The 12,738-nt window shown below is 44.5% G+C and overlaps 1 pseudogene; it reads right to left on the bottom strand.

The window, feature by feature from the left end:
- Positions 1-396: 396 nt before the first annotated feature.
- Positions 397-12,738, bottom strand: part of LOC127448782 (AP-1 complex subunit mu-2-like) — a 31,228-nt pseudogene continuing 18,886 nt past the window's right edge.

Below are 12,738 nucleotides of genomic sequence, written 5' to 3'. Positions count from 1 at the left end.
TGTTGGCCAATGCATGTTTTAACTCATAACAAGCTGGCTATTGTGCAACTGCTCAGTCACCATGTAAACAATAGCTGACTCTGTGAGCCATTGTCACGTGTTGAGACCGAAAAGAACAATACTAAGCTTAGTTGAGCTAATCTAGCAACACACAGAGTTTGCATCCATATTTATGGATGATTAAAAAAAAAAATAAAGTTTACTAATACTACGATAATACCCCAGATCCATTTCACATTTTGAGCTTAAGGTTGCAGCTACATAAAACAGCAATTTATTTCAACAGCTAGATATTGAAATATCAATATGCAAATAATACTAAAGTGACCCTTTCCCATACAGCTCAGAAAATTATCAAAATACTTCACATGATGAAAGTTCATTTATTTTCTCACAATGACCTTATAGTAGTATTAAACAAAAAAGTTCTCAGTAATAAAGAAGATAAAAAAAATGCATGTTTCAGATTCAGCAACAGGGTGGAATAAATATTGAGATGTTACCACACCACTGACCTTTGCTAAATAAATGAGGAAGCAGTTTTGACATGACAACAGCAAATAATACATTCTGCTGCCTCTGCAAAGGTGGCAGACAGTACTCCACACACAAAAACACACACACATCTGCCACACTGATAAAACAAGTGGTGCAATGCATGCTGAATGAAGGGAAGGATTTTCCCAATGTGAAAATTTGCAATGTCATGTACAAGAAGAAAATGTAAATGTGAAAAGAAAATGTGGGCAAACACAAAAAGAACTAAGAAATGCAATGATAATTAATGCAGCTTCATTGCAGACATCGATGTGAAGTTGGATTATTTGCTGGTAGGTTAATGGCTATGTTTTAGACCAGTGATTCCCAACAAGGTGTATGTGCACACTAGGGGGTTCTTGGAAAGATTTTAAAGATTTTCAAAGATTTTCAAAGATTTTTGCTTTGTTAAACCAATAAAACAGAAATGACAACATAAATACTAGGTCTGTCAAGGAAAAATATTATTCTATGAAAAGAAAAGAAAATAATTCTTAATGTGTAAGTTTTCTAAATTTGTGTGGATGACACTCGTAGCACAATATACACTCACCAGCCACTTTATTAGGTACACCTGTACATCTTATACATGCAATTATCCAATCAGCCAATCATGAAACATTAACAATTCCCCTCTTCAATCTACCTATGTGAGTTTGTGTGTGTATGCACTACTGGTATTTTGAATGAGCACATTCAGTACAAACCAAACCAGAGACAAAGATACAGCGCCACTGTGGTAAAATATAGTGTTACAGTGCTGTCCTAACAGTACAAATGCCTTATTAATTATTGATTTTGAGCACAAGGTATTAATTTCACTGGGCCTGTGGTTATCTTTACAACACACATTAGATCATATAACACTGTGAGATATCCCCTCCAACTCCAGCAGCAATACAAAATAAACAGCTGATACAATATAATGTAACAATGTGAACTTATTTCATTTGCTTGATTTTAAATGACAAAGTCTAAATGGAACACATTAAAGACATGTAAATTAGGGGTTTTCTTAACTTAAAGGGTTTGTTACAACTGGCAGCTGAACTATAATGGAAAATCAATTGTTTGGTAGGCTTTCAACAGTTTTGTGGTCGGACTTCCTAGTTGGTTAATTTGTAAAAACATGATTTCATACAAAAGACCTACATATCCAGAAGTGCAGAATCTAGGAGCAAGAGGAGGATTTAGCCACCCGCCTGCTGTGTGCAGGGCAGTTGCTGTCTCACGGATGAAACAGGACAGACAGGAGACGCAAGACATGACATATATTGTCCGATATATGTTTTCCCTCAGTTGGTCCTCAGCTGATAATCTGCCAAAATTGTTCAAGTCAGAAAACTGCAGCTTCTAAATCATGTATGTTTAAGGGAATATTTCACCCAGTGAAAATTATTTCATCATTTACTCACCCTCATCTCGTTTCAAACCTGTTTGACTTTCAAGACTGCACTGGTTTCTCTTTTCCATCCAATTACAATGAATGGAGCTTTATTAAGCTTCAAAAAGGATGCAAAAGCACCACAAAGTATCATAAAAGTAGTCCATCTGAAGCCATATGAGAGCTTTATGAAAGGAAAAGCCAAATTTAAGATTTTGTGTACTTTTTGAAGCTTGAAAGCTCCAGTTCGCATTCTTTGTAATTGCATAGAAATAAGAGCATTTAGAACAATCTTTAAAATGTTTCCCTTTTGTGTTCTAGAGAAGAAGAAAAAATTAATATGGGTTTGGAATGATATGAGGCTGAGTAAATGATGACAGAATTTGCAGTTGGGTGAACTATTCCTTTAATCCATCTATAAAGGTGGATAAAAAGTTTTAAAAGGTGTAAAAAGGCATTTGAATTTGTTATTGACATTTGGGTGTTCAGATACATCTGCGGAATTCCAGTGTGATTTAAGGCTTGATGTCTCCTTTGCATTTCTTATGAATAAGTGAACAGAGCTGAGGGATTAGAGTGGCTCTCTCTCATCTGGTGTTGCTGATGCAAATAGAAAACTGATAGTCTTCACTATATCAAACTGTGCCGTGTGTGTGTGTGTGTGTGTGTGTGTGTGTGTGTGTGTGTGTGTGTGTGTGTGTGTGTGTGTTTGAATGACAGCAGAGTAAGCAAGGCTCATGTTCACTGAACTCTTATGCAGGGTGAAGGTAAACTTTATATCCGAATGACATTTGAGTAAAAGAGTGACAGTAAGTTTGTGAGAGTATGAGATTTTTTTGAATGCCTTACCTCCACTTTGAGTGATATAACGCACCCATGGTAATGCCTGGTAGCCGCTTTTTTCAATAATTTTCAAGTATCGCACCTGTGTTTGTTACCAGACATTAAAAATAATAATAATAATTCTACCATTTAATGCAGAACCAATTTTAAATAGTTTTATTCCTGCTTTTTGACACAATAACTTAAAAGTTGCAATAATAACTAAAAGACAACAACAATAAACCGATAACCGATAAAGAAGAAAAGTGTAAATATCTGTAAAAAAATATCGGTCAAACCGATTATCGCTCTAGCTCTAATTTCATTGACATTCCTTAAGGAATTCTACTTTAGACAATGTGTTTTATTAACAAACCTGAATGCCAAACACTGTGAAATATGGTATCTCAAACTTCACTGTGATTGGTCGCTTTCCTTCGAGTTCATCACTTTCCACACTCGGAAGTCCAAAATGAGCTCTCATCATGTACCCCTTCCCTCCCTTCAACATAAATAAAGACACATCATTAGTTTTTGACACTTCCAACCATCTAATTACTACTGCAAAAATCATCACTTAAGTAATAAGCCCAAATTAACAGTCCAGTTTTAAATTAACCTTCTGAGTCATATTCTTCAGTAGCTGATACAAACTTGTCTTTCTTTCCTAGCTTCTGACAGCACAAAATTCCAAGACTAACTTACAGTCTTCAACACTCAAATGCTCAGGACATCATTTGGAATTGAAAAATTTCTTGGAGAAAAAGGGGTTTTATTTTATTTATTTATTTAAGGTATTTTGGCCTTAATTTAACACACGTTTGGTTGTTCATACAAATTTACTGCCTGATTACTTGGCCACTGCAAAGCTGCAAATATTTTTGCAATTATGAGGATTCAGATTCCAACTTCGATATGCACAAGTGCATTGAATAATCTATTCTTACATTAAAGGTGTCATGACATGAGAAATCAAATTTTCCTTAATCTTCTAACATATAAGGGTCATTGTACTACACAAACATACTGTAAGTTTCAGAACTCAAAACTTTCTTCTCACTGCAAAAAGAGTATTTGTTAAAACCAAGCTGTCAAAACTACCATACTGTGGTAGAGATTTGCATCTGACCATCTCCACAACAACACATCAACAACTACTTAACCTTAATTTTTCTGTAGCCCCACCCAGTAGTGGTGAGCAGTGAGATGGCAATGAGAGAGCAGGTCAGTCAAGAGCAGAGAGCCAATCATAACAGTGGACTTTACTGTCAAGTCTTAAAGGAGAAGCAGCATAGAAATGTCTTGTTACTGTTGTAACCTCCATTCCCTGATGGAGGGAACGAGACGTTGTGTCGATGTAGTGACACTAGGGGTCGCTCTTGGGAGCCCCAAACACCTCTGATCTTTGAGAAAAGGCCAATGGGAATTGGCGAGTGAAATTTGCATGCCACTTCCCCAGACATACGGGTATAAAAGGAGCTGGCTCGCAACTACTCATTCAGGTTTTGCGCTGGCACGCCCTGGGACTCATATGCCAATGCAATGGCATCCACGATCCAGTGGGCAAGCCTCTGTTTGGAGACAGCGTTCCCTTTCCGCTGACCACCAAAGCAGACAAAGAGCTGCTCAGAGCGTCTAAAGCTCTGTGTGTGATCCAAGTAGATGCGCAAAGCACGCACCGGACACAGCAACGACAAGGCTGGGTCTGCCTCCTCCCGAGGCAGTGCTTGCAGGGTCACCACCTGATCTCTAAAAGGAGTCATGGGAACCTTGGGCACATAGCCTGGTCGGGGTCTCAAGACCACGTGAGAGTATTCCAGACCAAACTCCAGGCAGGTGTCGCTGACAGAGAGCGCCTGCAGGTCCCCGACCCTCTTGATGGATGTGAGCGCAGTCAGGAGGGCAGCCTTCAATGAGACCGCCTTTAGCTCAACTGACTCCAGGGGCTCAAACGGGGCTCTCCGCAGGCCCAGCAGGATCCCATGAGGGAATGAGGCACAGTCTAGGAGGGTTCAGCCTCCTGGTGCCTCTCAGGAACCTGATAATCAGGTCGTGCTTCCCCAGGACTTACCGTTCACTGCACTGTGGTGTGCCGCTATAGTGGCCACATACACCTTCAAGGTGGAGGGGAACAGCCACCCCTCCAGCCTCTCCTGCAGGAAGGAAAGCACTGACCCGACTGCGCACCTCTGGGGGTCTTCGCCTCAGGAAGAGCACCAATTTGCGAACAAATGCCACTTCAAGGCATACAGCTGCCTCGTAGAGGGAGCCCTGGCCTGAGTGATCATGTCTACCACCGCCAGTTGTAGGCCACTTAGATCTTCCGCGTCCTGTCCAGGGGCCAGATGTGGAGATTCCAGAGGAGGTCCTCCCTCAGGGGAACTCACCAGGGAGGGGCTGTTGCGAGGAGCATGAGTTCCGAGAACCAAGTCTGGGTGGGCCAGTACGGTGCCACGAGGATGGTCCTCGTCCTCCCTGACCTAGCACAGAGTCTGTGCAAGCAGGCTCACTGGGGGGAACGCATACTTGCGCAGCCCCCGGGGCCAGTGCATCTGTGCCAAGGGGAGCCTCGGTCAGAGAATACCAGAGCGGGTAGAGGGAGGATTCCCGGGAAGCAAACAGGTCTTCCTGTGCTTCGCCAAACTGACTCCAGATCAACTGGACCAGTCTCCACTCTCCCCTGAGCATCACCGGTCGTAACAGCGCATCCGCTGTGGGGCTGTGATGTGAGTGGCCCACAGCAACCTCAGTCTGCCAGCAACTCGAGGCAGTTGATATGCCAAAGCAGTCGCGGCCCTGTCCAGAAGCCAGCAGTTGCGTGCCCATTGCATACGGCACCCCAGCCTAACTTAGAGGCATCTGTCGTAACCACAACATGCCTTGACACTTGCTGTAAGGGGACCCCTGCCCGCAAAAATGCAAGGTCTGTCCAAGGGCTGAACGTGCGGCGGCAGATTGGCGTGATGGCCACACAATGCATGCCATGGCGCCATGCCCATCTCAGGACTTGAGTTTGAAGCCAGTGCTGGAGTGGTCTCATATGCATCAACCCGAGCAGTTCAGGCAGTTCAGCACCGGCTACGTGCGCTCGTCCGCGAGGCGTGCTATGATGGAGACCGAGTCCAACTCCATCCCGAGAAAAGAGATGCTCTGAACCAGGGAGAGCTTGCTCTTTTCTCAGTTGACCCGAAGCCCCAACCGGCTGAGGTGCCTGAGCACTAGGTCCCTGTGCACACACAACAGGTTTCAAGAGCGGGCTAGAATCAGCCAGTCATCGAGATAAATGAGGATGCGGATGCCCACTTCCCTTAGCGGGGCAAGGGCTGCCTCTGCGACTTTCGTGAAGATGCGAGGCGACAGGGGCAGACCGAAGGGGAGGACCTTGTGCTGATATGCCCGGCCCTCGAAATCGAACTGCAGGAAAGGTCTGTGCCGAGGTAAAACCGAGACATGGAAGTATGCGTCCTTCAGGTCTACTGCCGCGAACCAATCTTGATGCTGAACGCATGACAGAATGTGTTTCTGAGTCAGCATCTTGAACGGGAGTCTGTACAAGGCTACCCACAGGTCCAAGATTGACCGCAACCCACCACCTTTCTTTGGCACCAGCTCCAGGGTTCCAGCAGGCCTCTTCTTCCCTGGGTTGTCCATCTCAGGTGCGCTTGGGTGCCTTCCTGGGGCTCTTAGCACCAGACCATGAGACGGGGGCATCAGCTTCCTGCGGGAGGCTCTATGCCGGGGCCGAGCGGTCGGCTCGGGCTGGGGTGGAACTGCCTGAGTGGCAGCTGCAGGGGGACACCCTCAGCATCGTGCAGACTGGGTGCGGGACCTCGAACTGCGCCGGGGCAGGATGTGTTGAATCGCCTCCATCTGCTTCTTCACTGCTGAGAACTGCTGGGCGAAGTCCTCAACGGTGTTGCTGAATAGGCCTGGGAGACGGGAGCATTGAGGAAGTGGACCTTGTCGGCATCCTTCATCTCAACCAGGCTCAGCCAAAGGTGGCGCTCCTGAACCACCAAGGTGGACAACGCCTGCCTGAGTGCCTGCGCCATGACCTTCATCGCCCGGAGGGCAAGATCGGTCGCCGAGCGCAGCTCCTGCATCACTTCGGGGTCAGGACTACCCATGTGCAGCTCTTTCAATGCCTTAGCCTGGTATACTTGCAGGAGGGCCATGGCATGCAGGGCGGAGGCAGCCTGTCTGGCAGCACTGTAAGCTTTGGCCATCAGAGACAACATAGACTTACAGGCCCTGGATAGGATTCTCAGGCGACTCTGCCAGGTGGCGGCGTTTTGCGGGCACAAGTGCATCGCAACTGCCTTATCCACCTGAGGAATCTCCGTGTACCCCCTGGCCACCCCACCGTCAAGAGTAGTGAGAGCAGATGAACCCAGAAATCGGGTCCGGGCAGTAAAAGGTGCCCGCAACGACTTCGTGAGTTCTTCGTGCACCTCCAGGAAGAATGGAACCGGGGCAGGGCACGGCCGTGAGCGGCGCTCCGAACCCAGGAACGAATCGTCAAGCCACGAGGGCTCAGGGCAGAGTGTAGGGTTCCACTCCAGCCCGACGCTCGTGGCGGCCCAGGCAAGCATGGCAGTCAGCTCCACATCAGCTTCAGACTGGGTGGTCACACCCGAAGGTGGAAGCCCAGTCGAGTCCTCAGCGTCCGACTGTGCCAACCCGCTCTCTGATGCTGCAATCGAGAGCTCATCCTGCTCATGAGCTCCGAAAGAGACATTAAAATCGCCCTGCCTGTGGCGAGCTGCCTGTCTCATCCCAGAACTCGACCAGGGCAAACGAGCGTACCGGGGAATGGGAGGTCCATGGGGGATTACCCGGTGGAACCACTCCCACTGAGGTCCCCAAATAGCCCCCAGCGCTCACCGAACCGGCCTCGTACCTGTAGGTAGATGGCCAGGGGAGGGGAGCGGCTGGAGCGGCTTTCCCCCGGAAGAAGGAAAGCCATGACCGCAACGTTGCCATGGTCATGTTCTCGCAGTGAGAATACGAACCATCCACGAACGCCGCCTCAACGTGACTACAGCCCAGACAAGTGAGACAGCACTCGTGGCCGTTAGAAGCGGAGAGATAGCGACCGCAACCAGGAATTACACACAGACGGAAAGACATCTTTAAAAAGACGCTCTCCAACAGTGCGCGCTCTTTTAGAGGAAATATACTCTTTTATTTGCAAGAATATACAGCTGTCTCTCAGCTGTCGAGGCGCCCAGGGGCATACTCTGCATCAATCGCGCAGAGGGGGAGAAAGCTGCTGAAATGCGCCGTATATCAAACAGCATACGCTTCTCAATATGAGGTGAATGGAACGGGAGTGGAATTTGCTGCTCATCACCACTCGGCTCCGAAGAAAAAATCTGAATGAGTGGTTGCGAGCCAGCTCTTTTTATACCTGTATGTCCAGGGGAGTGGCATACAAATTCCACTCGCCAATTCCCATTGGCCTTTTCTCAAAGATCAGAGGTGTTTGGGGCTCCCAAGAGCGACCCCTAGTGTCACTACATCGACACAACGTCGAGTGAGTGACAGATAGGGAACTGAGTGTTTCTGAGAGGGTCCGAATGAAAGTGGACAAGGATCATGTTTTTTTTTTTTTATTTTGCTAAAACTTTAATATTATAAGTGAACCTCAAGGAACATACTGAAATAACAATAAAAAAGGCATCTCATGCCCCCTTTGAGGGGATTTTGAGTTGACTGGTTTGATGAGTGTGAAATGGCCTTCAGGCTTTTTTATTTCCTCTTAAGAGTGACTGCTAAAACACCACTCCCTCACTCACCAAATGGATCCTCTGGCTGTCAAACACAGATAGCCGCTGGTTTCCTTTGGGATAATTACTGTACACAACAGCCCCAGTGTGTTTGTGTGAGCATTTTACTGAATGCATCAGATCACTCATACCACATTCAGAGATAGTCAAATATGCATGTGACAACACTGTATTTATAGTGTGAGCATGAATGCATCCTGAACAACAGAAAAGGACCACCTACTCACCTGTCAATCATCCATCGCACTAAAACAAGAGTAAAATAACTATGAGCATTCCACTCGAAATGTAACGTTTGCAGTGAGATTAAAATTCAAGTAATCAAGCAGTAACACACTGAAGTTGTATGTGATGTATGTAGTCACAAAAACAGAAACCCTCCCCTTGAAATCTGATAATGAATGGTCACAGGAGACATTTTTGAGTAGAGGTCGACCCATAGTGCAGCATGACACCAGGCAGTGCATTTTGCTGATACCGATAACTAAGGTGGTGGAGAAGGCCGATAACTGATTAATCGGCTATCTGTTTTTCAAATCGATTAATAGAATGTTAAAAATCTTTTCTTAGTCTTTCCTTACTATGACGGGCAAAGACATAGAGGCTACAGGAGTCCAAAATAAATTAAATCCCAGATGCAGTCAATTGTGCAACAAAAATCCCAGTAACAACCAAATAGCATTAAAGATTTTACACTTGATTTATCTCATCAAAATAACAAAATTTGCACTGAAGAGAGGATAAAAATATGGATGAATATTGTCAGTGAGTGATTGATTTTATTTCACTTCTAGAGGCTGCTGTTATACTGTACAATCCTCCTGCATCGACCTCTGAGGAACACAGAGGAATAAAAAATTAAAAAAACTGTTGACAACTATCACATAGATTTTTGCTGACAAACAATAGTTCCAAAAAGCAACTATCGGTACCGATTAATCCGTAAAACCGATATATCGGTCTACCTCTACTTTTGAGATTCATGTTACTACCATGTGTAAAAGCCATACAGAAAATGTGCATATTGTGCAAAGAACACAAACTAAAACTACAGCTTTAGTAAAAGTAGTATGTACATATGTATCTTAGAAGGTGTGTATCTTATTGGTACTTACAGGGAAGGACTTAATGTTCCACTCTACAGCATTCTTCTCAGGAACCCATTTAGCCTGGCCTGTGGTGGTCTTAAATTTGGGGGAGTCAGCGTCACTGGGAACAGGCACAAGGATGGACACATTGTTGGCAGTGGAGCGGCTCTTGAACTGACTGCGGGCCTGGAGAACAGATACTGGGAACTACAGCACAACTTCGCCGCAGCAAAACTTTCAAGCTAAATTTTCACTGTGGCAAGGGCAATGGGACAAAGCATGTTCATGTCAGTATCTGACAAGTCTTTGGACACAGCTCAGGTAAACTCTGAGCCATTCCCCAGGATAGAAGCTTGAAAGCTAATTACTGAAACCAGGGTGTGTGCTAGAAGAGTGGAATCAGTGGAGTGTGTAGATTGTGTGTATGTGTGCAGCTCTACCTTAACCTTGATCTCTACTCAACTGTGAGAGAACTTCTCTATTACACTCTCAATCCATATTAGAGGCTTTACCTGTCAAAACAGAGCAGTGACAGAGAAAAGAATGAAGCTGTGATGCTGCTATCACTTATCTAGCCACTGAAATGCCTTTTTCAAAATGTGTCTACACATGTCAATTAAATGCATATTAAATGTAGTATTACTGGGTTGATTTACGAAAAAAAAAAAAAAACATTCAATTTTCATCCAGAAATAGGAAATTATATTTTGCATAAAGATAATAAAGCCTATTTTTAGGATCATTAAGCTAGGAGAAACCCTACTATTGTTTTTTTTATATTATTAATACTTTGTCTGTTACAAATTTTCTCTACACTTGACTTGATACATTCAATAATGAGATGTGTACATGCAGTGCTGACCGTAGTGTTAAGCCTGTAAGACATAAGTTCACTTTCTCCATCAGGTGGGATGAAAGAGATCGTACGGTCATTCTCAAAGCGAGAGAGACGTACACACTGATGAAACTTCACATCTTCCAGCTCCACAGACTTACTCTTCTCTCCTGAGAGAAACCAGAAACAGAGTGAGGCAAGTTCTAATACTGTATAAAACAAGTAGTCACTGATAATAATGATGTGTGCAATGCTGATTAATCAACTGAAAAGCTGCACACAGTCAGTTTTAAATATTTACATTTAGGATTTATTTCTATTTTATTTTTAGTTTAGTTCAGTTTTCATTAGTTTTCACTCTGTTACTATTAGTTTTCGTTCAGTTTTAGTTTATCACTGCTGTCCAAATTTAATTTAAGTTTTAATAAAGGAAGATTGTATACTGTGTATCAAAAGCTACAATTAGTTTGTTATTGTCATGTGTATTCTGTTGATTCATGTCTTGTATTTAAGCCCTCATGTTTTCATTGTCTAGTTGTCAAGTATTGAATGTGAAAGGGTATGTGCAAAGTCTAGTCAAGTCTAGTCCATGTCCATGTTCTTGTTTTGTTTTGAAGTTAGGGTTTTGGATTTCACGTTTATTTAATAAACTGCACTTGGGTTCTTCATCTCATCATCGTCTTCGTCATTGCCATCATTGCCAGTTCCAGCATACGTTACAGAATACTTGACCACCCATGAACCCAGCAGTTTTACTTCTGCGCCTTCTTCAGGGCAATCGTCCCCTGGAGGACTATGTCGAGGACTTCTGCGGTCTAGCCTGCCAGGTGGACTTTAATGAGGTTGCCCTCAAAGACTGTTTCAGATTTGGATTGAATGAGTCCATTTCTTTTTTGATGTCTGGCGGTCGCAGTTCCCTCAGCCTGGTTCAATATATCGACCTCGCCCTACGGATCATAGGTTCCACGTTCACTGTGGGGGAGGCGGATGCCGAGCCAAAGTTCCACGACATGGCCGCCGCCGAGCCAGAGTTCCACGTCATGGCCGCCGCCGAGCCAGAGTTCCACGTCACAGCAATGCCTCAGCCTGCTCCATGCCACGTCACAGCAACGCCTCAGCCTGCTCCATGCCACGTCACAGCAACGCCTCAGACTGCTCCATGCCAAGTCACAGCAACACCTCAGCCTGCTCCATGTCATGTCACAGCAACGCCTCAGCCTGCTCCATGCCACGTCACAGCCACAACTGAGCAGTTGGACCTGGAGATGGTTCCCACCCTTATACCCACCCTTATTTCTCCTGAGCAGGCAAGGGGAACTGTCGGCCCTCCGATCCCACCTGGACCCTCCGAACCCTGGACTTCGCCTTGGCCTGTCGGCCCCTCGACATTGCCTCAGCTCGGCGTTCCCTCGGCTCCACTACGGTCCTTCAGCCGCAGAGGTTTCAGAGGACGTGATTAACACTCAGAACTACAATTACACTTTGTCTGAGGTACACTTCTTTGACTCAGCTGTCAATTGCTCTAAAGTGAGCATGCAGGGCTTCCCTAATATTTGTACATTATAGGACTGGAGATTTATATAATATCTGAATTTCTGAGATCTATAATATTTGAGGTTACACAGTATGTGCGGTATTCGGTTAAAATTTACATGAATGCATCATGGAAACTGTATATCTATGTCTTGTAACTGGTCACATTTCTTTTAAATTTCCATTATTTTCAATCAAATTTAGCCTTTACTGGTTCATTTTAAATGGTCCTGCGGTGACAAATTCATTTTTAAAAGTACAAAATATTCAATGAAGTCTGAGGTCATAAAAGCTGTTGTGCATATATCACTATTTTAGTCTTCACATTTATTGTAGTCCTTTTACATGATAACATGAATATTATTACATAGAAAGAAATGCTTTCACTGAATCTTCCCCATAATTAAAAGACATGCATTTGCAAGTTTGTGCCTAGAGAGGGCGGTATTTCACTCATTTTCATTCTACTTCTGAGCTGTAACAAGATATTTCAGGCTTTATATTAGGACATAAAGAACAACAGAAGAAGCACCAGAATGGTGCATTCTACCTTCAATGGTGTTTACAAAAGCTGGTGCCATGGTACAACTTTATAGTGGGAAGTGGCACAGGAAGTGAGCATGTCTACTTCACTTCCCTGAAAGCGTACCTGATAGAACAGTTTACTGTTAAGGTAAACCACAAGGTAGCTTGCATTGTTGCTTATGGTCAACTTCTGTGCTACTGTTTGCTTAGCAAATACATCTAATT

Source organism: Myxocyprinus asiaticus, chromosome 12 (assembly GCF_019703515.2).
Source record: "Myxocyprinus asiaticus isolate MX2 ecotype Aquarium Trade chromosome 12, UBuf_Myxa_2, whole genome shotgun sequence".
NCBI classification, from domain to species: Eukaryota; Metazoa; Chordata; class Actinopteri; order Cypriniformes; family Catostomidae; genus Myxocyprinus; species Myxocyprinus asiaticus.
This window is presented reverse-complemented; position numbering and strand designations above follow the sequence as displayed.